Genomic DNA, 25,405 nt, shown 5'->3' with positions numbered 1-25,405 from the left:
AAGGGCCACACAAAGGATCTGTGCAGTCCTCAGTGCAAGTTCAGATTCCCAACAGTGTCTCTCACCAGGTAACCAGGAACCCCTGAGCTTGCCCACTGAGACTGCTCAAAGTCCCAGCCACACCATGAGTTCTCCCACATACCCTGTTGTTTTCTTCACATTCCCAATTCAGAATCTGCAGAGTCACAAGCTCCTAGCCCCCTGTTACTTCTCCCCACCAGAGTCAGGAGTCTCTGCTTGGCTGTTTGCAGGGTGCAGACACAAGCACAGTTGTTAAGTATGTCCAAAATGGCACCTGCTCCATTGGCTTCTTCAAGTATGGCTTTGTAAAGATACCTGTGAGAGAGAAACGTGTCCACCCCATCCCCTATTTTTCCCCTGTCCTCTAGTTTGGCTGGTACACTTTCCATCACAGGACTCCAAGCCTGGTTTCCTCTAGGCTCTTCCTGTTGCTTTTTCACCAGTGGCTTGGGCTGCTGTGGTCTGGTCTCACCCACTTTGCAGTGTTGGTGCTTAGGCACTTGGCTGCTGGAGTTCCGAGCTGTGGGCACCCATACCCTCCATGTAGGTCCACTGTGTCCCTCTAATTTCGGTAGAATTTCCTCTACCATTTCCCCCTAACTCTTCCCTGAGACTACACTATCTCCACTTTTTTATACACTCTTCTCCTGGGCTACAGCAGTAAGTTCCCTCCCAACTCCACCATCTTGGAACCCAAAACCCTAAAGGTACTTTTGAACAAAAAACTTTTGTCCTAATACTTTGCATACCTTCACTGTTAGGAATGAAAAGTACCACAGTTTACTTCTGAAGACAATTACCAGACACAGTGTTCTTAAATTGCTAAAAAAGCCATACAATGGTTTGACTATGGTTTTTGAAAACAAAACTTCTTTCTCCCAATTCTTTAATTTTCAAGTCGAAATAACTCATGGAAGAAACCACACAATTAAAAAAAGAATGACATCTAACCTCTCAGTGCAAATAACATTCAACAGAAGAATAAATAAGGACCACTGATGTTTATTGAGCAATTACTATGTTGTAGGGCATGCCCCATGCATCATGCAATCATTTTCTCTTTTCATCTTTACAATAATTCCATGAGATAACAAATGAGAATACTCAGCCCAGAGAGCTTAATTACTTGTGCAAGTCAGACAGCAGGAGGAAGAGCAGAAATTTCAATGCTGGATCCTTCTACAAGAAACTCAAGTTGGCAGCTGATGCTGGCCAACTTTTTCTAGGGGAAAGGGCATGCACGTTAACCTGCACAGGATGTTACTCAGTTTAGAAATCAGGTGAGCTGCAACCATTTTTCAAACTGAAACAAGGTGAGCTCCTGAGATGTCTAAAGGTCCATTAATGTGATGATGATTGAGCAAAGCTGTTTATCTTGGAGTTGCCACATCAGCATTTCTCCTACTGTCCTACTGGCTTGCCAGAAAGGCCAGCGATCTGTGTGAGTTCTGATTTTTTGTTTAGATAGAACCCCCTGTATGCAGCAGCCTTACAGAATATCCCAAGTCCCTCCATCCAGTTTTCCCAATGGGAAATACAAAAGGTATGGCCATTACTCGAGTATTGCAATTGGTGTTCTCCTGCATCTGTAAGCTTTGATCAGAAACAACTAATACAATACCAGTGTCACAACAACAGCTAACACCTGTTGTGCCATGTCTTCTGTTAGGGTCTGCACATGTTTTATCCCATTTAATTCTTAAAGCAATCTTATAAAGTAGGCATCATTATTTCAGGTGAGAAAACAAAGGCTCAAAGAGGTTAAGCAACTTACCCACAGTTTTTTGATTACATGGTTAATTATTTGGTCATTCATGTCATTTTTATATTCTTTTGTTTCCAAAAATTAAAGGACATAAGGCAATTGATATTCATTGGTAACTCCCCAGTTGCTCCACACAGTCACACATCTTTTACACTACTGTGCTTTTCCACTTTGTATTTTAATTATGCTACAAAAATCTCTTTAAAAATCACTTAGGAATAGTGTAAATCACAACTCTGTTATGTATAGAATTTGAACATTGCCCCCAAGAAAATCCACAAAAAACAGGTTTACCACTTATGGAATGAGATCCTACGCCAATTCCCCCATAACCAACAGAATAGAACAAGCAGCCTTATTAGTAATGTGGAGTTGATTAATGAAAGCCAAAACCAAAAATGTATTGTCAGGCCCAAGCTGGAATGCATAATCTCTGAGTTTAAAAATTAAGCTCTGTTTTCTAATAGATTTTTTTCCAGGCAAATTCAATAAAATGATCAAATGCAATGAAATACCAAATTCTTTCCTGGAGCCCTGGAGTTGCCTTCTTTCATCTCTGTTTGAATTCCACATGAAAACCCCTACACTATAAATAGGCCCCAGATGTGCCACAGCACACTTGGTGATGCTTATGTGCAAGGCAGAATTCAATTTCTGAGACAGGAAACAATGATCTCCGTGCACCCCCAGTCTCCCAACTCCCACCGTCAAGAGTACTCAGAGAGTATTATTTCACATTATGCAGTTATAGTGAGCTTTTTTGATTTTGTTCCCATACAAATACTTCAATAAGCTTCTGCCAGATATTTGGTTTGGCCTTCACATAATAAGGTGAACAAAGTACTTATTTCCAGTCAGTGAAGAACATTGCAGACTGCTTGATTCTGCTTTGCAGGAAATTAGTCATTGATTTCTTAGGATGAGTTCTGCTGAGCTATGGTGGAAATCAAGGAAAAGTGTAAATGAGGTAAGAGGACCAGTCTCTGACCCAACACTCATACAGCCCGTCATTCTTACAAATGGCTTTGGCAACGCATTGCTTGGTTTTTCTCTTACCTTTTTGTCTGTCTTGGACTTTGATTTTCTCTAGGACTTGAAGGTACAAACGAGAACTGAGCCGAGACTGTGGCAGAAGAATTTAACTCACGTCTAAAGAGCAATGAGATGCACTCTTTCTGTATCCCACGGCAAGCAGCTTTTCCTAAGGGTAGCTCTGGACTTCCAGGAGAAGGGCTCACCGTGCTATATATCCTTGTACCTGAGGCCAGCTCTCCACAAGCTGAAACTGGAAAGCTCTGTGGGCTGGCTTTCCCATGGCCAACTGCAATCATCCTTGTGTTATGACACACAGATCATGCCTCCTGGTACAAACATGTTGTCACTGCAGCCCTCAGCACACCAGGGTTTGAGAAACAAAATGAATTTATCTCTTCAATGATCAGAAAGTGAAAATGAAGTTGTCTTGTCATTTCAGTCACTTATCCAGGAACAAAATGCTGTGCATTAAGGTCTGCACAAGGCTTTGGAGATAAGCAGCTGCGACAGTGAAGATGGTGCCAAAACACACAGACGTCTTTATACTACTTGTCTCTTTCCCCTTTACCTACCTTCTAGTTCTATGGGTTTGCTGAGGGAAAGGAAGGAAAGAGTTTATAGAAGCAGGACTGCATGGTGGTCAATAACACCACCTTAGAAGTCATGTTGTTTAGGTTTCAATGATAACCCTGACATTTCTCAGTTGAGTAACTATAGACAAGCTGTGTAACTGTTACATGCCTCAGTTTCCCTGGCTGTAAGCCTAGGATGGAGGTAATGAGAGTGCCTCCTTCAGAAGACTGTAGGAGGGATGGACAGAACTCATTTATGTAAATGTTTTGAGATGATGCCTCCCTAGTAGTTCAGCACAATATAAACATCTCAAGTATTTTCCATCACACTCTGAGGTTGATTAGAGTTCCTAATTTTCATTTAGAACAAATTCTGTGTGTGTGTGTGTGTGTGTGTATGTGTGTGTAGTTCTGCCCAAAGATTTTGCTCTGAGGAAGACAGCTAGAATCAGTCATCTATAATGGCATGAGTAAGGATGGGGTTGGCTTCTTAGGGCTATAAAAGAATGGGTATAGAATCTCCAGACATTCTAACTTGGTCCTTACTGTTGATTGAATCCAAATTTAGAACTATAAAACTCAAAAAGACTTTACTTGAGTAAACTTTACTCAGTACCTTTAAGTCCTCTTTTGGATTAGATCTTGACCCTGGCCTGATGAAAGAGCCCAGAGAATCCTGCTAAGCCAGTTTTCTGAGACTACTCCTCACCTTGATATCTAATCGGGTTCTTCTGCTCTAGCCCCTTCATACATTAAGCACCCTCTGAGTAATTTTCTATCTTCTTTGTTGCCCTGGCTTCTGCCTCTAACTATCCACTTGTTCCTGTTTGTATCTGGGATTGAGCTTAATCTCTCTTCCTTAGTGAGATCAGCTTGACCTCTATTTCAATAGTCTTCAGTGACTTCTCTTGTTGTTTTAAGAAAGAGAATAATTTCCCTTCAACAATCAAGACAGTGAAAGGTCACTGTAACAGAATTGATTAATTCTCTACATAGGTCAATGGGGGAAAGTTTAAACAGGTGGGAAGTGTTAGAGACAGGTTTTTACATCATAGGAAGGGTGATGAGTGCAGATAATATAAAAAAGTATGTATAGGAAAATGTACAGGACTACTCTGGATATCATCCATAAATGATTTGCCATTAAATATAAAAAGTTTAAGGTCAACTCAGGTGGACCCCAGAGCAATCTACTTTTCTGAAGTTGGTGGTAATAGCAGTAGTCTATCAGTCTTAGGCATGTGGAGCAGCATGCCTGGCTGCAGGATTAAATGTGGGAGAAAACTGCCATATATCAGACTATATAGCAAGCAAGAAAGTGTCTAAGACAACTGGACTAACTGTAGGAACAAATGAAATCAAATTGATGGGGTATTTAAAGTGGCTAAATTTCAAGTTTAATTTCAATTTACATATTAGAAAAGAGAATTAAAGAGTGGTGATATTTGCATTTTTCCAGTTGATAATAATCTCTAGTTTTCAGAATATATCAGATTCTAGAAACCCTAGTAAGGAGTTAGGGAAGAGAACAGAGGGGGGAAAAGTGTTGATTTATGGAGAAAAAAATATGGACTAAGATTAGTTAGAATGATTTTTTTCACTAACGTTTTCATTTTTTATTTGAAAGACAGAGAGACAGATCCATACACAGAGAGGCAGAGATCTACCTGCTGGTTCATTTCTCAAATGTCTACAATGGCCAGAGCTGGCTCAGGCTGAAGCCAGGAGGCAGGAACTCCACCTGATCTCCCATGTAGGTGGCAGGGACCCAAGCACTTGAGCTACCTGCTGCCTCCTGCAGTGTATATTAACTGGAAACCAGATTAGAAGCACAGTAGCTGGGACTGGAAACAGGAACTCCAATATGGGATGTGGGCATCCCAAGGGGAAGATGTAATGACTGTGCCAAACACCTTCCCCTGTCATTTACTTGTTTAATAGGCAAATTACTATTTTCTTGAGGGACGTATTTCCATATAGGGAGAAGACTTTCATATAAAATTCAACTTGTAAATTGCTTCACATAAATGTCAGATTCATCCAATAAATCAATACAGAAATACAGCAAATCATTTATGGCCACAAACTCCACCTTTTGTTAGAGTTACTGCATATTAAAATCTTTCTTATAAGCTCGAATACATTTATCCTTATGATTTCTATAGCTCTTGGTTTATGAGAAGAAACTGTTCTAAAATCTTCCACTGTGTTCCCAGAAACAGTTCTGACATTGCTCTAAATCTCTATTTGACATCCATTAGCAGGGGAAATTAATGGAGCAAGAGTCCACGTGGAACAAGGGGCTGCAAGGAGGCCCTTAAAGAAAAACTGACAAAGCCATAGTCCATTAAAAACGAGCTTGAATGTCAAAGAAAAGCCATGGGATCTCGCCCCAGCTCTGGTATTAATTAGCTCTGCGACTTCTCTGGGCTCTGTTTGCTCACTGGTGATATGTAGGCATGATGATCTTTTAAGTACCCTTGTATTTCTAAAACTCTCTTCATGTGTAATGAGCTGTACCATAATGAAAGATTTGATTCTAAACACTTCAGACTCCTAGGTTTCTAGATGTGGCATTTTCATTTGATTCTTCAACCTCAAAAAAAAAAAAAAAGTATACTGTATCTGAGCCATGGGAAACACTGAAGCTTCTGGGTTAAAAGCAAACAAATAATGCAGTTACTTCCCTTTTGAAAATGAAAGAGTTGATATTTGCATCCTAGATATAAGCATTTTCAGCATGACTTATATTGATGCAAATCACCCAATTTCAGTTTTGAAGGATTTAAATGGTTCTGATTTTAATTGCCCCTCCTCCTTTTCTTTCTGGTTAATTCAGCAGGACAGCACACATGAGGGTACTTCAGAAGTTCATGGAGGGGTGGGCATTGTGGAAGAGGGGTTCGGGTGCTGGCTGTGTCACCCTCCATTCCATATCAGAGCGCCTACTTCAAGTCCCAGCTACTCCTCTTCTGATGCAGCTCCCTGCTAATGCATCTGGGGGACTGCAGGCGATGGCCCACAGACCGGGGTTCCTGCCACCCACAAGGGTGACTCAGATGCAGTTCCTGACTCCTGGTTCCTGGGTTTGTTCTGGCCTAGCCCCAGCTGTTAGAGGCATTTGGGGAATGAGTCGGTAGATGGAAGATCTTTCTCTCTCCCTCTCTGTCACTGTCTAATCTATATGCTTTACAGTATTAACCCATTTAACCCTCACATAAACTCTGTGAGGTAGGTAACAATTTTATCTCCTTTGGTTAAAAATTCTCATTTGGAATTTTTTTTTTATTTCCAGCATTTTAAAGATACATGTCCATTATCTTTTGACTTCCATTGTTTTGGAAAAGAAACCAGCCATTATTCTTAGGATGGTTTCCTCAGTACAACATTTCATCTTCTGGCAGCTTCTAAGATTTCGTATCTTTATCTTTGATTTACAATAATTTAATGGTTGCCATTTTTTTTTCATTCATCTTGGTTGGAACTGTAAGATTTTTAAATATGTGAGTTGATATTTTGAATGTCAATTCTGTAAAATTCTTGGTACTGTCTCTTAAAATGTTTCTTTTGCCCAATTCTTTTTCCTCCCTTGCTGAGACTCCATGTGTGTGTGTGTGTCGGATACTGTTCCACTTGCTTGATTATTCCCTGTTTAATTTTATCTTTCCTTCCTCAGTTTCAATAACGTCACTTAATACATCTGAGTTCACAGATGCTTTTTTCTTCCTGCTGTGAATAATATCCTTTCAAGCCCATCTCAGTTTTGAATAGTTATCATTCAGTTCTGAAGTGCCATTTAAAAAGGTAATTCTTCCTCTTCCACCCCCTCCTTCAGAATCCTCTTCTCCTGAAATTCTGCATTTCCTAATCTGTTTATGTTTCTTTTCCATTAATTTCTTTAACATATTTAGAATAGTTCTCTGAGAGCTTGTCCCTGAGTTCCAGCATGGGCTCTTTCTATCGACCAGTTCTTTCTCTTGATCTTCGGAAGACTACAGGACCTCACTCCCTGATTTTTATCTTAGTTGTAATTGTGTATTCAAATGAAGGTATATCCTTTCCTCTATCAGATAGCCGGGGAGTGGTTCATCTTTCCCATGCAATCATAAATTGAGTTGGATGGAGGCTGAACTGACATGTTAATGAGGTTCAGCTCACATGTGGTTCTGATTAGCTTTGGAATGAGATAGGTCCAGTGTGGACCATTGTTGGCTATCTCTGGCATAGCTTTGGATTTTCAGTACCATGAATTAACCTCTTGCTGTCTTTCCAACCCCACCACAGCTTCCTATGGTGCTTTCTCTACAAACTCAGCAAAATCAGCAGCTAGACCTGGCTCCGTGTCTTGGGTTCAGTTCTTCCTGTTTCAGTTTGTCGTACCAGCTATGATTCCATTGAGTGTTCTGTGTGTTTCTGTTTCCTTTCGAACAGTCTGACTGCTCAAGTCAGGCGGGATTCCCTACCCTCTCCTGCCTAGATGGAGGAGGTGCCTCTAGGCATGTGGCCTCTAGAGATACCATTCCAGACAGCATTTATCCCCCTCTGGTTTTAATTTCTTTACACCACTTTTATGTGTAGCTTTCTGGATTTTTGAATAGTGTGTAATTGTCCACTTTCCCCTACATTCTAGACAGATTATTTCCGGCTCTTTCTCAATGGCTGCAGGTAGTTAGGATGCACTGGTTTAACGTGTGGGTGATAGGATTAGGAGAATATTTCAAAGAGTTCTGTAAGGGGGGGTGGTGGTGGCAGCATTGTGTCCTAGTGGCTAAGCTACTGCCTGCAATGCTGGCATCCCACATGGGTGCTGGTTCAAGTCCTGGCTATTTCACTTCCAGTCCAGCTCCCTGCTAGTGGCCTGGGAAGAACAGCAGAGGAGCTCCCAAGTACTTATGTCCCTGCCACCCACGTGGGAGACCTGGATGAAGCTTCTGGCTTCAGCCTGGCCCAGCTCCAGCTATTCTTACCATCTGCTCAGTGAACCAGCAAATCGAAGATCTCTGTGTGTGTGTGTGTTTATTCCTCTCTCACTGTAACTCTTACATTCAAATAAGTGTGTATTTTTTTTTAAAGTTCTGTAATGGGTAGGAACTTACATGTAAAATTTTAATAAATTTTTCCTCTCTTGAAGCAGGATTAGAATAACAATGATCTAGCCGCCACCGTGGCTCACTAGGCTAATCCTCCGCCTTTTGGTGTCGGCACACGGGGTTCTAGTCCCAGTCAGGGCGCCGGATTCTGTCCCGGTTGCCCCTCTTCCAGGCCAGCTCTCTGCTGTGGCCAGGGAGTGCAGTGGAGGATGGCCTAAGTGCTTGGGCCCTGCACCCCATGGGAGACCAGGATAAGTACCTGGCTCCTGCCTTCGGATCAGCGTGATGAGCCGGCCACAGCGTGCTGGCCACGGTGACCACTGAAGGGTGAACCAACGGCAAAGGAAGACCTTTCTCTCTGTCGTCTCTCTCTCTCACTGTCCACTCTGCCTGTCAAAAAAAAAAAAAAAAAAAAAAAAAAAAAAAAAAAAAAAGACTGCTGTGAACAAAATGACTGTGGAATGGTAGCCTGGAGGTACATGGTGTCAGGAGAGCCGTGCTTTCAGTATCAGTGATGTTGGACATGTGCCCCACTCTGCAGATTGTCACAGCCCTGTCAGGAGGTTTCAGAGAAAAGCTGAAGATCTGAGCCAGCAGCTGGTTTGATCTGGAGGGCAAGGGATTCAGTAAGGGATGTCAGTGTGCTGGAGCCTCTGGTGCCAGTGAGGGAACCAGACCTCGGCCCAGGGAGGAGCTGAGTTGTATTTGTCTAGATCATGAGGTAGCAGAAGGTGGGTGAGCTCTGGGAGGAATGAGAGAGAGAGCCACAGAAAGAATGAGAGAGGGTTATACAGAGAAAGCTCCCTTTGGCATTAAAGCTCTTTAAGAGTGAGGTAAGTCATTTTTGAATACTTAACAGTTTGTGCATATCACATGCTCATGCCATTTGAAGACTTTTCTTGGCTTATATCCTGATCTACTAGTTTTATATGTAAACCATAAGCATGGTGTGAGCATGCCAGACCTCAGTGACAGTGGATCCACAATAAGATCTATTGTTCAGATTCTAAAATGTTAAATAGTGGTCACAGAAGATGTTGAAGAATTTGTGGAGTCAGAATGGCATCCTCAAAACACAAGTGCATATTCATAACTGATTTGTATTTTTCTTGTTATCTACATAATGGTTTTTAAGAGAGCTGAGGGATCAGGCAGGGTGACACAGTGGTTAAGCTGTTGCCTTGGATGCCTATGCATACCCCAGATCGGAGTGTCTGGTTCAAGTCTTGGCTGCTCTGCTCCTATTTCAGCTTCTTGCTAATGGAAATCCCGAGAGGCAGTGTGATGGCTCAGGTACTTGGGTGTCTGGGCTCCTGTGCTTTCTGGGGCCCAGCCTCTGCTGCTGCCGCCATTTGGGAAGTGAACCAGTGGTTGGATAAGCATGCTCTCAACCTGTCACTCTGCCTTTCAATAAAATCTTTTACATTTTTTATTTGACAGGTAGAGTTACAGTGAGAGAGAGAGACAGAGAGAAAGGTCTTCCTTCCGTTGGTTCACCCTCCAAATGGCCGCTATGGCTGGGGTGCTGTGCCGATCCAAAGCCAGGAGCCAAGTGCTTCCTTCTGTTATCTTCAAAATTTTATAGAGTTTTATGAACGATGATCTTCATACTTAAATTGGAAGTTTATTCATTTTCATTCATCAAATAAAATCCAAAAATCTCACTGCACTTGAAGATCCTAATGAGCTAGATCTCATTTCAGATCCTGTTCTTCCCGATGGCTACACCCCAGGCCCTCTGATCACATTAAACTCATTCCTGCCAGTGTCTCAGTACCTGCTCATCTTAGGATGAGATAATCTAGTTGAAAATCTTACCATGAATGCTTATTTCATTACATTCAGGTCTCAGCTCAGAATTTCAGCTTCTTGAGAAAGAATTTCTCTGATGATCTAACTCTGCTGTGCTTTGTCATCGAGTCACATCACCTGTATTTGTGTTTTTATTTATTAACATTCATGTTCTCATACTGCCCATTAATGGTCTCCTTTATTTGCTAGACCAGCTCTCAACAAATAACACAAGTTCTGTGACAGCAGGAAAATCCTGCTTTGTTGCATCTGCTTCTCCCGCAATTAGGATATTTCTTGGTACACAGTAGGTATCAAGAATAAAGAGATGAGTGAATGAATATAATATCTTCTCTCCACATAGAAGGTATAATATAGTCCTAGTTTGACCTAAAGTTTGGTTAGGAAAAGTATAGCATCAACATTTAATCAACAAATGGTATCAAGTATCATGCATAAAGTCATTAAGCAAATTAGAAGATCAGATCAGTAGACCTGTCAGCACTATTGGAATAATGTACTCAGAGTGGCAGCTTTTTGAAAGACAACATGACAAGTCTGGGTAGAAATCTATTACTTTGGTGAGGATACAGAATTGATGGCACGTGTGAAGGCAATGTCAGAAAGGATGGGCCAAGAATTTAGGGTGACTGTGGAGTGCAACTTCAGATTACACACATTATTCATCCAAGGCTCCCTGAGTTTTCTTACACAAACAATTGGTTCTAATGAGACTTTTGCTGTTAATTGCAGCAAAGTTTGCCACCTTGGGGCCATTTGAGCAAAGCTGGATAAATTCAGTAGAATGGAAGTTTATTCCAAGATTGTCTAAGCGTGAAGGACTGGACTGGAGAACAAATTGCCAAGAAGGCAGCAAATAGGATAGCGCAGGGGGAGCAGGGTAGGGATGGTTATAGGCAGACTTCCCTTTCACTGCAGGGGCCTGTATGGGTCAGTACTCAAACCTGCTATCATTTTGTGTTTATATTGATGTTCCATGGCCCCCTCTGGTTTCTGAAGTTGAATGCTGCAGTGAATTGGGTGGGTTTTACCCACCGGAATTTTTGTTGCAATAATGGCTATTATTAAGAGTCCTATTATTAGAGTCCTAATTGTCTTATATTTGTTTATTGCCACAACAAAGCATTTGCAAAGTGAACTCCTCATTTTGAGCTGGACTGGAAGAGGAGCAAGGATAGAATCCAGCACCCCAACCGGGACCAGAACCCTGGGGTGCCAGTGCCGCAGGTAGAGGATTAGCCTAGTTAGCTGTGGTGCCAGCCAGTCTTTATATTTCAACATCACTTCCATCAACTTCAAGGTACTTCCATAAATGGTGATGCTGGCCAGTTCACCCACCCCTGAAGAACAGGAATTTAGCCATGTGAAGGAAGTCTTTTAACTACATGTGCTCTTGAAAGATTCTTTTACAATTAGAAAAGAAAAAAGGAAGAAACCAAATCAGGACTATAAGGTGGGGACCCAGTGATTCTCCCTAGAAACTGTTGAAACCTGCTCTTATTTGAGGAGAGAAATGAGCAGGTTTGTCGAGGAGAACTCTCTGGTGAAGCTTTCCTGGGTGTTTTTCTATAAAGCTTTGCTAACTTCCTCAAAACTCTATAACAGTAAGTAGATCTTGTCGTTCTTTGGTCCTGCAACAAGTCAACAAGAAAATGACTTGAGCATCTCAACAACCTGGTGCTCTTTGCTGGTCTATTTTGCTTCGACTGCAGCACCTCCACCTCTCAGTAGCCACTGCTTTAATTGTGCTTTGTCTTCACGATCATACTGGTGAAGCCATGTTTCATCTTTTATTCCCATTTCTCAATGAAATGCATCCGGTTCTCGATCCCACTTGTGTTAAGTTCGCATTGAAATTTCTGCTCTTGGCAGCGCTCCATACATTGGCTTCATCTGGAGCTCCTGGCATAGGTATTTCCTGCTACTCATACCCCTGGTGGGCCCTTGGTTGTCGCTTTCTTTGTATTATCAAACTGAAAGGGTGACTGTGCTGCTAGGAGCAAGTTCATGAGATTCTTGATGAAATTTAGTGGCAGTGAACCCACTGAGTTGAAGACTAGAACACAGATCCGTGGATCAACCACAGGTGTAATGTTAGCATGAATAAGCCTCTTACATATGTGAAAATGAACAGATAACTGCACAGCTGGAAACACTGGGTATTCCAGGAAATAACATTTCATATTTTATTCTATCAGACTGTTTACCTGTGGACACACCACTTCTGGATGTTGAACCTAAGGTGACATCTAAGGAAAGGCTAGCTGTTGCAGAAAGAGGATGAGGGAGAGGGAGAGGAGGAGGGGATCCTAGGTGACAATGTCTCTCCAGATTACTGTTTCAAAGTGATGAGTGATTTGGGATATTTTCTGTACAGGTTTTGTTGATGTCACCTTTTAATATAAATGTTGTACAGAGTTATCTATTGACAATAAAGATTTTAGTACTTATGTATTCGTGAAATTACCCCTGTGACAGCTAAGCATTTGTTAGACAATTCCACTCCTACATGATCAGACTTTGGTTTTTTTGAACTACAATTTTTCTATTATCATAAACAGGTTATGTATCTTTGTACATCTCTTGTGCTGAATTTATATTTTGTTGATTTACTCTTGACTCAACTCCTTTTGGTATGGCACAAACTCAAGTCCTTGGGCCAAAAATGCATTCCCATGTTCTGAGTTGTACTTGTTGTTGGAGATGGGGGTACTTGCAAAAAGGTTCGATTCATCTTCTGAATAGGGAATCACTGATTTTCTTGTCACTATTAATGTTTTTTTGTTTTTATTTCTTCTGCTTTTTAGTAGGTCCTGAACAGAAGGTAGTTTTATGTTCTCGTGGGTAGAAACTGCAGATAATAGTCCCTAGGTTATCAATGGTGAGCAACTCTGAAACCTGTGGTTGACATGGAGGCATCTGTTAGTAGCTCCCCTCTCTAGCAGTTTTACAAGGAATCCTTCAAGAGCAGAAGGGTTCAAAAACCTACTTCATTTGAGAGCAAAATGATTTTATCCATTGTTAAGGGTTTGTTTTGATTGGTTAAGCTTAGAGAAAATTGCCTCTTAGTGTATACAATTCCTTGTAAAGCTTAGTACCATTAGGTTTTCTCCTTAACATATTAAAAAAAACTCTGAAGATAGCAGGGAGCCTAAATCTACATTTCTGCCTAATTATGCATGTGGGTTTTCATTTACTTTATTTTATTTTTGGTCAGGCAGAGTGGACAGTGAGAGAGAGAGACAGAGAGAAAGGTCTTCTTTGCCGTTGGTTCACCCTCCAATGGCTGCCGCAGCCAGCACGCTGTGGCCAGCGCATGGCGCTGATCTGATGGCAGGAGCCAGGAGCCAGGTGCTTTTCCTGGTCTCCCATGGGGTGCAGGGCCCAAGCACTTGGGCCATCCTCCACTGCACTCCCGGGCCACAGCAGAGAGCTGGCCTGGAAGAGGGGCAACCAGGACAGAATCTGGCGTCCCGACCGGGACTAGAACCTGGTGTGCCGGCGCTGCAAGGCGGAGGATTAGCCTAGTGAGCCGTGGCGCCGGCTTCATTTACTTTTTAAATGAGAAGGGAATTTTCTGCAAAGGCGTTACCTAAAATGTTTAGGTCCTAACAAAAGGTTATATAAAATTAAAGGAAATGGGTCTGTGTGTCTTTTTAAAGCTACCATATACCTTGTCATATATATATTTAAAGGTATCCCATCGCATCAAGTAAATTCAAATACTTCTTGATGATTCCACAGTTGACTGTCTCTGCTCTTGTCCCCAAGTCACTGAAGGTGACACACAGTGATTAGCTTTCTTGTCACAAATCAGCCAGTTTCATTACAAATTCTGTGATCCAAAAATAAGGGAATGCATGAAATGCATGATGATTAAGAAGACAACTTTATATGAATATTCAAGTTGAACTGCTATGGACAAAATTATGAATATGTAATTTTTATCCATGCCTTTCATAATTTAAGAAGCTGAGGAAATAAATATCTGGAATTTACTTTTTTTAAAGATTTATTTGTAAGTCAGAGGTACACAGAGAAGGAGAAGCAGAGAGAGAGTCAGAGTGAGGTCTTCCATCTTCTGGTTCACTCTGCAATTGGCCACAACGGCCAGAGCTGCGCCGATCTGATGCCAGGAGCCAGGAGCTTCTTCTTGGTCTCCCACGCAGGTGCAGGGGCGCAAAGACTTGGGCCATCTTCCACTGTTTGGGTCCCTGCAACCACATTGGAGACCAGAAGGAAGTACCCGGCTCCTGGCTTCGGATCGGCGCAGCACCAGCTGTAGCGGCCATTTGGGGGATGAACCAACGGAAGGAAGACCTTTCTCTCTATCTCTCTCACACTGTCTATAACTCTCTCTTTGTCTCTCTCTGTCACTGTCTAACTCTGCCTGAACAACAACAACAAAAAACTTTTCTTTTTCAGCAGTTGGTCTGCGCACAATATTTTTGGCATCCACCAAGCAGAAGTTTTGGTCCATGTTAATTTTTCAGTCAGAATTTTGTAGGTTGAACCAGCCGAGGTATCCATGGTGTTGTGTTTTTCTTTTTTCTATTGTCATTTAGGATATGAACAAAATTAATATTTTCCTTGAAGATTGATAAGGCTTATCTGCCATTGCAGTTTTACCTTTGGCATTGTCTCATTTTTTCCTAAAAAGGGTTATCCATTGTGAACTCACGTGTTTGGGGCATTGTCCCAAAAAGCTTTATGCAAAGTATCAATGAATTCACCTTTTTCTTTTACTTGTATTTATCATAAATTTTTTAAAAAAATATTTATTTATTTATTTATTTGAAAGGCAGAGTTCCACAGAGAGAGAAGGGGAGGCAGAGAGACAGAGAGGTCTTCCATCTCATGGTTCTCTCTCTAGTTGGCTGCAATGGCTGGAGCTGTACCAATCCAAAGCCAGGAGCCCAGAGCCAGGAGCTTCCTCCAGGTGTTCCCATGCGGATGCAGGGGCCGAAGCACTTAGGCCATCTTCTACTGCTTTCCCAGGCCATAGTACAGAGCTGGATTGGAAGTGGAGCAACTGGGACTTGAGCCAATCACCATATGGGATACCAGCACTGCAGGCGGTGGCTTTACCTGCTACGCCATAACCCGGCTTCCTTTATCATAAATCTGATGCTTGTTCTTGCTTCCATATTGATAGAATTCATGTTGCTCTTATAGGTACTTTTTTCAAATTGATGTCTTATCTTTCACAGTACCTACACAAAATCCTTTTCAGACATATTGTAACAAGTTAATATGAGCTTATTTTGGTGCAAAAATAAAACTGAAACCCATGAATTCTTTTTTATAATATGTATTTTCTGTGTAGTTTTTGAAGACTCCTTGGCATAGAGAAATAATAGAGAAGCAGAAGCGGGGCCAAGGATGAAGGTGACAATTGTGAACTGGAACTGCCCTGAGTAGTTTGTAGTCAGTAACTCCCTTAAGTATTGTTAAATGGAATAGGTAGGTCACAAGAATAAAGGCTGGAAATGGGTCACTAGATTTACCATTTTTCTCCCTACAGAACACATTTGTTAGTTTTGAGATGAAGGTAGAAATAGAAGCTATATTTTTAAGAATTTTCTTTATACTATTTCAGGATCAGGTTCATATACTTTTATTGGTAGTAGTTTGCTGAATATGTGTTCATTCTTAATATATAGAATGAACTATTTCTGAGCATGCTTTGAGAATTTCTAACTATTACATTTTTAAAAAGTGGTTAACCAATCTCTTTCTCATACAAACAGAAGGCAAATGAACCAGAGATTTGAATGTTAAATATATTTTCTACTCAGAGCAAGTGGAGTCTTATTTTTTTTTCTGGCAGGCAGAGTTAGTGAGAGAGACAGAAAGGTCTTCCTTCCATTGGTTCACCCCCCAAATGGCCGCTATGGCTGGCGCACCGCGCTGATCCAAAGCTAGGAGCCAGGTGCTTCCTCCCGGTCTCCCATGAGGGTGCAGGGCCCAAGCACTTGGGCCATCCTCCACTGCACTTCCGGGCCACAGCAGAGAGCTGGACTGGAAGAGGGGCAACCGGGACAGAATCCGGCGCCCCGACTTGGACTAGAACCTGGGATGCTGGTGCCGCAGGTGGAGGATTAGCCTAGTGAGCCGTGACGCCAGCCAGTGGAGTCTTCTTAAGAGGATCTCTAGGTTGGTGTTAGAGCCAGGAGTACTTTCCTAGCAAATATAAGGATGGTTCTAGAAAGGTTCTGGCAAGTAATTTATATCTTGGATTTCTCCCTCTCTTCCTGTAGTCAAATTCTTTCCCACAATCACACCTGTAAGAGTCCTCTCGATTTGATTCAGGTTTTTGATTCTTTCTGCACATCTTAGGATATGGTGAAAGTTGATCCCATGACCCATAATTTTCAATTTTCATTTACAAAACTTTGTCCTTGTTCATCATTGCATTGTTTAAAAAAGGGGAAAATGTTAAAAGCAATTTGATGTTCATGAAAATGCATAAGCTAGTCATAATATGTCTTTTCTATGAACTCTTTGAAGTACTACACACATTATAGTGGGAGATTAAAGATATCAGATTAGTTGTGTAGTGAAATAATATAGCATTTTTAAAATAGCTGGGATGTAATTAATACAAAAAAAAGTCAACATATTTAGTGAAAAACATTTGTGCAACCTACATTCTGGCTCATAAAATAAGAGTATACTTATGGAAATAATGGAACAGAATATATAAAATTGGACTTCCCTGGAAATGACATATGGAAGCAAGTATTATGTTGAACAGTTTGGGGCAGGAAATCCTGTGTTCTGCCAAACTATATTAAGCAATGCTCTGTAATAAGGGGCTACCAATTGTCTATATATAACTCATGTTACATTTCTAGGTCCTTTGAGTGATTTTACAAATTATGTCACGCCCCAACACAACGTTTGAATTTTCACTAAGAGACTTAAGGAAAAAATCATACTGATACTTTTGTTTCACTAGAGAAACTGAATTGGTCTTCTAACAAACACAAAACAGAAATCCCATGAATCGGTGCTCATTATCTTTATACTGGCTGTTCCATATGTACATATACATACACACATACATACATATATATGCACACATATATATATACATATATACACACACATAATATGCTTTCTAGACATCTGTTTCTCTGTTTAGAATCAGAATTTTTGATAAACACTTAAATGGAAAATCGAAGATTCTTCATTTTCCCTTTAAGAAGAAAGAGCTAACATAAAACATCTCCTCAATAAAATCATCAAAATTAAGTTAATTTGATAGTAAAGCAACTAAAGAATAGAGCCAAAGCATGTCAAATGCGGAGTTCAAGCTATTCAAAGTATTTCTTGTGAAAACCACCTATTTACAAAACAGTCTGTAACACTTATTTTTCTTGGTGTATGAAGCCGTCCAGGCAGCGTTCCTCTAATTCATGCAGAGCTCTATGTATTTACTCCACAGGCTCTTTAATAATGACTTAAGGGGGCCGGCGCCGCGGCTCACTAGGCTAATCCTCCGCCTTGCAGAGCCAGCACACCGGGTTCTAGTCCCGGTCGGGGCGCCGGATTCTGTCCCCGTTGCCCCTCTTCCAGTCCAGCTCTCTGCTCTGGCCCGGGAGTGCAGGGCAGTGGAGGATGGCCCAAGTGCTTGGGCCCTGCACCCACATGGGAGGCCAGGAGAAGCACCTGGCTCCTGGCTTCAGATCAGCGCGGTGCACCAGCCGCAGCAGCCATTGGGGGGTGAACCAACGGAAAAAGGAGGACCTTTCTCTCTGTCTCTCTCTCTCACTGTCCACTCTGACTGTTCAAAAAAAAAAAAAATGACATAAGGGGATGAAAGGATTTTCTCTAGCACAAGAGATCAACTCAATTATTTTAGGGGATAGAATAATTCATTGGGAAAATGGAAACAGAACAGAGCTCACATTCTTTCCTCCTTTACATACAGTGCATTTTAGGTTGTTATATACATATATAAAAATATACACATAATTTTAGTAAAAATACTAAACAAGGACTAAATACAGCATTTTCTTAGCCTCAGAAATCTAGATGACAGTCATTTGTAAGTACATATGCACAGTCTACTGAACTCACACACACACACACACAGATTCACACACTTCTGTGGATTCATACATAGTTTATTAGTACTGCTACACAGCTGGATAAAGCAGAGGCTCTAGACATGTCTCTGGAACACACAGCAAATATGAGTTGAAGAACAGGCCTCAACATATGTTAAAATGGCTGATTTCCTCCAAATCACTGATTGTGGAGCTAGAAGTGCTTTGTAAACATAAAGAAAATATTTTTTATTGAAAGATAAGTGATGGAGGGTAGGATTCCTGACTGGAAAGAAGGTATTTATTCTATGGCTGAATTTAGAAAATAATGCACAAAAAGAATGCTTCTCCCCTTGGGATTAAATAACAAACAAACAAATACAACCAACTAACCAGCAATTAAATGAACTTCAGGAGAGATGAACAGCATGTTTTTAGTATGTGAGGGTACTTCCAAAAGTCTGAGACAGAAATAAAATATTTTATTTTGGAGCAAAAAATTGAAACCCATGTATGTGTGTGTGTGTCTTCAGAAAGGTCATGGAAAATGTGCATTATGAAAAGCCATACAAAGATTTCAAGCTTTTTTGCACCAAAACAAAATTCAATTCCATGTTTCCAACGATTTTTTGACACCTTCCTATAGATATTCATTCATTCACTCATTTATTCCTACAGTGACTTCTAGGCTCTTATTATGGACTAGGCCCTATGGTACTTGATGATCAATCCAGAACTTACCACATAGCTTGCACAGTGGGAAACATTAAATTTTAATTCATTTTAATTTAATATTACTGACCACTGTGAAACCCTGCAAAACTAATATTCTAAGTTGCAGTTGTTGAAGGATAATGACTTGGGTAATAGTATATTTAATTTTTATTAATAACTATTGTACAGGCTGGTACTGTGATATAGCAGATAAAGCTACCACCTGCAGCACTGGTATCCCATATGGGCACCTGTTGAGTCCTACCTACACCATTTCTGATCCAGCTCCCTGGCAAACAGGGAAAACAGCAGAAGATGGCCCAATTCTTTGGGCCCCTGCACCCACATGGGAGACCTGGATGAAGCTCCTGGCTTCCCCTTGGCCCTGGCTGTTGTGGCCATTTGGGGACTGAACCAGTTGATGAGAGATCTCTCTGTCTCTCTCTTTATCTCTCTCTTTTTGCTTCTTTTACTTTACTTGAAAGGCAGAGTGGGAGAGACAGAGAAAGAGATCTTCCATCTGTTGGTTCATTCCACCAATGCCCACAATGGCCAGAGTCAGGTCAGGCTAAAGAGCTCAGAACCTGATTTTGGGTTCGCCAAATGGGTGGCAGAAGCCCAAGTATTTGGGCCATCTACTGCTTTCCCAGGTGCAGTAGCAGGGAAGTGGATCAGAAGCAGAGCAACTGGGACATGAACCAGCACCCTGATATGAGATGCTACCATCATAAACAATGGTTTAACCCATTGTACCATAACACCAGCCCCCTACTTAATTCTATTCTAAACTAAATTGCACTGTTGTGATCATAACAAAAACTTGGATATTCTACTGAGGAAAAGACCTGATAAACTATATTTGGTTTGAAGAACAAATGAATTTGTGAAGAGCATGATAGCTATGAAAGTACTGAAAGGACTGACATGTGAAAAGAGAAGTAGATTTCTCCTTTCTTGCTTTAAGAAATTGAACTATAATTAATGGTGAAAGCTATAGATAGGTACAGTTCAGTTTAATATTAGAAATCATTAATCGTCAGAATTGCTAAAGATAGAGTGGGTTGCCTCAGAAATCAGCAGATGTGGTCAAGTGGAGCCTGGATTCACTCTGCTGGTTCATGGCTGAAGAGTCTCCAGTGTGGGATGGATGTCTGATCTCAGTGGCCTTATTACTGCTCCTGAACATGACAGTCTATCTATGAAGCAAGTGACAGCAGTGTTAGGATTTCACAGCATTTCTTTATCTTTTCAAAGCAATTCTTTCCAAATATTTACTTTCTAGATGATCTTAATCAACACTGATGTAAAGAGAGAGATGTTAAATTTATCATGTTGTGCTTTATATTATCTTGTATTCGTTCTCTAATATGCAATATATTCACTTCCTAGGGCTGCTGTGATAAAGTTCGGCAAACTCTGTGGTTTAGCACAGCAGATATTTATGGTCTTACTCTTTTAGAGGCCAAAACTCTGAAATCAAGGTGTTGGTATTGTCATACTTCCTGTGAAGGCAACTGGCAAAAAATCCGTGCCAGAACCTTCTCCTGGCTTCTGGTTGTTTCTTAGTTTTTGACACCAAAACTCCAACAGTCATATGGCTTTATCCCTGTGTGCATGTTGCTGTGTCCAAATTTCCCCCAATTATGAGGACACCTGTATGTTGCATTAGGGCTGTCAGCATAACCTTATTTAACTAATTATTATCTGCAACAATAATATTTCCAAATAAGGTCAGATTCATAAGTACTGGGATTAAGGCTTTGATATTTGGCTTTTGGTGGGACACAACTGAACCAGTAACACTCACATGGTACTTTCTAAATCTGTTTATTTACAGCTAAAATTAGGAAAATTCTTGAGGAACCATTACAGTCAGGTATCTCCAAAGGGGTCAGCTACAGGCTTACAACTCCAAGAGGAGCAGGACAACGATTTTATTTCTGAGTCAGCCAGTAAACAGTGTTCTCTAAACTTGAGATGTACTTTGTTAAGCTACCTTTATGTGACTGAATTGTTAACAATCAAATATAAAAAGGTATATGCATTTCATAAATACACAGCATGCTATGAAACCCTTGGATAGAAGCTAGGAGGAGTTTATGGATAATCTAATTATATATACTTTTATAAATAATATATGCATGAAAGCAGTAAATAACTTTTTCCACCTAAAATGTATGATACGTGTTTACAAGCACAAAAATATTGAATTTAGGATGGCCAACTCAGTACCCCATCAAGTTGGTGTCAAGATGAATATTTAAAGAAAGTTCAAGTAGCTGTGAATGATTTGGCCATTCTCACTGCCATGGCTGAGGCATCCAGAGTGTCTTGTACTTTTTATTTATGTGAATGTTTATATTTAATATATTCTATAATTATAATGAGGCCAAACCATTTCCAACTGCAGAGGTGGCCTCTTGTGGCCTAGCTCTTGCTGCCCACATGCACCCCCCATATGAGGTGGCACAAAGAACTTCAGCTTGGAAATTAGTCTTGGAGCAGAGACTCTTCCAAGCTCATGAGATTGGACAACCCTTGGAGTTGCTGGTTCCTTGATGGCAGTATCATTCTTGCAGAAACATCTATAAACTGTCTAACTTTTAACAATAATTGTTATGATGCTGATGAGATGAAATAAGGTAAGTGTAGGAAGCCAGAAGAAATTAAATGACTTGCAAAAGTCATAAGATTAGGGTATGTGAATGAGTACTAGGGTTAGGGTTGGGACTGAAGTCAGGTCACCTGGTTGTGACTTCATTGTTCTTTCTTTCATACATGTCTATAGTGGACAAAACTTCATATTTTTTTTTTGACAGGCAGAGTGGACAGTGAGAGAGAGAGGACAGAGAGAAAGGTCTTCCTTTGCCGTTGGTTCACCCTCCAATGGCCGCCGCGGCTGGCGCACTGCGACCGGCGCACCGTGCTGATCGGAAGGCAGGAGCCAGGTGCTTCTCCTGGTCTCCCATGGGGTACAGGGCCCAAGCACTTGGGCCATCCTCCACTGCACTCCCAGGCCACAGCAGAGAGCTGGCCTGGAAGAGGGGCAACCGGGACAGAATCCGGCACCCCGACTGGGACTAGAACCTGGTGTGCTGGCGCCGCAAGGTGGAGGATTAGCCTAGTGAGCCGCGGCGCCAGCTGACTTCATATGCTTTTGAAAAGTAGCAGTGAGCTCTTACTTGCTCCCCTGTCTGCCTTGCAACCCCAACTTCCAGTTTTCTACCAGCACAACTGGAAGTCGGGGAGCAGCGATGCTGTCTTCCCAGAGTGCATGGTGGTGAAACCACTTCTCCTACCCCTGACCTGCCTGCTTTTTTTTCATCGCACAGAAGGACATTACTTTGTGAACTGAACAGGTTTGGTCTTGAGTAACTTGGATCTCAAGCTGGTCCAATCCTAAAACAATCTCGTTGATGACTGGTTCCAGTCCACCTCATCTATGGGAAGTGAGGAAAAGGTACTGATAAAAGACTTCAATGTGACAACATCCCCAGGCACTGGCATTTCTGAAGACGGTGACTGCTGCAAACCCTGACCAGAGGACAGCATCTTGTCATCCATTAAACCACATTATGTCTGATGTTCCTTTTTCATGAGAAGCAGCGTCCAGTCCTTGGACTCTTCCAGTGAAATCCCCCTGGGTTCTCTCTTTCTCCTCCATGGTTTCATCTTGGTTCAAGTCTGAGTCACTTCCTGCCTCAATATCTGCAGCAGCCTCTGAGCCTGTCTCCTGGTAGACCTCATTTTCCCCTTCCCGATGGATATTCCGTGGCTCTTCTCCAGACTGATCCAGCTACCACAGATTGCTTCCCTAATGTTAGTTCCTATTTTGTTACATCAAGGTTGCATTTTGCCATTGGAAGATGCCCCCGTGCTTTTGCTCATTTTCTTTCAGCTACTAAGAGATTGAATCCTGCTCATTATTGCTGTTCCCTGTTGCAGATAAACACTGCAGTGCACAGGATCATTTCCTTTGGAGAACACAGACTGCAGCTGTTCTCAGAATTTCTCACTTTGGTATTCGTTTCCTCCTTAATTGGCTCTTATTTTACAGTTTTGTCTCTGGAGCTCAACTGGCCAAGGCAGCTCTTCTTTAGTGCTGATTCTAACACTCAACAAGATCAAAGTCCTCAGTAAACACCTCCTGATACCGGAATAACAGATGATTGCATTTCTTTTTATGAACAAGACCACAATATACCTTTAAGTTAAATCTGATAGCAGAAATTATGAGTGAGCAAGAAAACTATGGAGATAGCTTCCAGCCATGTGCCACACCTTTCCAGAAAGGTTATACAAAAAAACCCACAGGGAACATTCTTGGCTTCTGGGCCTCTGGTGTCAGTGGACCATTTAGCAAGGAATCTGCCTATCTCACCAGAGTCTGGGTTGCAGATTGCATTGGCCAGCCTGGGGCTGCTCCATGAGGCTGACAGAGGGTGGACGGCAGGGCCCAAGCAGTCCCTGGCGGTCCACCATCCTTCAACCTCTAGAGGAAGAAGGGCAAGAAAAGGAATTCTATTGCATGGAGCGTAAATTTTCCCCAGAGGGGCCACACTTGGATTTACAGCTTTTGCCCCAAGAGGAAATGTTGACCTTTAGTCAGTTGTGAGACAACACACTTGTTTTAAGGCTAAAACATAAGCTCACTGGACAAAGTACTGTGTATACATCTTCTTACATGAATAAGAAGAGAGGTAATAAGGTTAAAGTGCTGTGTTCCAGGTCCTCAGTGCAGTGGGGCTGATATTTATTTTAAGGCCTAGGAATTTTATGTGCAATGACTTTTTTTCCTCTACTCTATTTGATTTGCTTGAGAGATGGAGGAAAACACAGAACTTCCATCCACTGGTGCATTCCCCAAATGCCTGCAACTTCCAGGGCTGGGCCAGGCTGAAGCCAGGAGCCCAAACTCCATCCAGGTCTCCAATAGGGATGGCAGGGTCCCAAGGACTTGAGCCATTACTGCTGTGTTTCAGAAAGCTAGAATCTGGAGCAGAGCTAGGGGTGGAACCCAGGCAATCTGATCTGCATTGTGGCTGTCGCAATCGGCACCTTAACACTGTACCAAATGCACATCCCTGCAAAGGGTCTCAGGGAATATTGGCTGAAAGCTGAACCATTCCTTCTAGTCAGTTTTCTTCAAGCCAAATCTTGATAATCTATCCATCCATCCTGTTTCAACTCAATATAACAATGATATGACTAGAACTTTAGCCAGATACATGCCCTTTAAAAACATAGAAAAAAAGGAAAGAAGCAGACAGCACAACAAAGCCCAGTAGCAAGTGGCCGGAAACCCTGGTGAAACCGCCTATAGTTCTGGAGGTGCCAGTGCCTGGTCACCTCATCCTGCTGTCTGGGATGAGACCCCCCGGGGCCGGCTGTACCTTGCTGGAGCTCCTCCTGTCAGTTACCCAGGGGGATTCTACACAGCAGTTGTATTGATGTTTGCAAATCACATCTCCATAGTAACAGCCAGGAGCCCATGTCTGATAGAACAAGGACCTGGTAAGGAATTAGCATGTGTCTGTACGGATTCCCTTTCTGATATAGGCTCCCAAGCAGGGGCAGGAAGTGGGAAGTGCCAAGTGTTATGATATAGAGGCAACTAAGGTCCTTCTCCAGCCTAAAAATCAGGTGTGGTGGCTGAATGTGCCCCTGTTTCCTGAGCAGAAGAATAACTGCCAAATGCTTCCAAAATTCCTTGGCCAGGCAAGCAAGGCTATTTAAAAATCAAATGAGATTTGGCTCTTCTGCCTTCTCTCTCTTTCTCTTCCAGCTTTTTACCATGACCTGACATGTTTTGTTTCTTTAAACCTTTTGCTTTTCCACCACCCTGATGCTTTTCTGCCTCTCCAGCACTACCCCATTAGGCAATTTATAAAATCTATCCTGTTGGGCCTCGTGTTAAGAGAAGGTTGAGAACCATTGCCCTGTCCAAGTCAGATCCTATGTCAGCCCTGATGACCCTGACCTTGAGATGCCAGGCATGTCTCCCTCCACACACACAATGAGTTCTTGGGCCCATGACATGATTGCCTTGTCATTCACACCATCTTCTTTTATTCTCTGTTAGAACTTCCTTATTCTTTCCCTTCCTTAAATGTCCATGCCTTGATTCCCTAATGAGAAGTCAGACTTGAATCCCACGGTACCTTCCAGTTAGCTAGGGGCTGATAAGTATTTTTGACTGCCAGAATTTGGTCAGAGGAAAGCTAGTGCATTATTTTATCCACAGTGGCCACAAACGAGCTTCGCAGAAAGCGGTGCAGCCTGCAGAGCTGTGGGGTGTGGCTCTGAGGGTCTGAGGGCTCCTGCCAGGCTGAGGATAAGCCC

At 41.9% G+C, this 25,405-nt stretch overlaps 1 protein-coding gene across 2 annotated transcripts in view; it reads right to left on the bottom strand.

Annotated features, from left to right (window-relative positions):
* FAR2 (fatty acyl-CoA reductase 2) overlaps positions 1–25,405 on the bottom strand; it is a 163,931-nt gene that overhangs the window by 95,349 nt on the left and 43,177 nt on the right. Inside the window, exon 1 of one of the 2 annotated variants that reach the window (XM_051850368.2) lies at positions 2,843–2,979. The exons of the other annotated variant lie outside the window; for it this stretch is intronic. The gene's annotated coding sequence lies outside the window, so the exon portion shown is untranslated. Of the gene's footprint in view, positions 1–2,842; positions 2,980–25,405 lie in introns of those variants that run through there. 2 annotated transcript variants of the gene reach the window in all.

This window comes from Oryctolagus cuniculus, chromosome 9 (genome assembly GCF_964237555.1).
Source record: "Oryctolagus cuniculus chromosome 9, mOryCun1.1, whole genome shotgun sequence".
NCBI classification, from domain to species: Eukaryota; Metazoa; Chordata; class Mammalia; order Lagomorpha; family Leporidae; genus Oryctolagus; species Oryctolagus cuniculus.
Note: the sequence above shows the minus strand (reverse complement) of the source record. Positions and strands in the feature narration are given on the sequence as shown.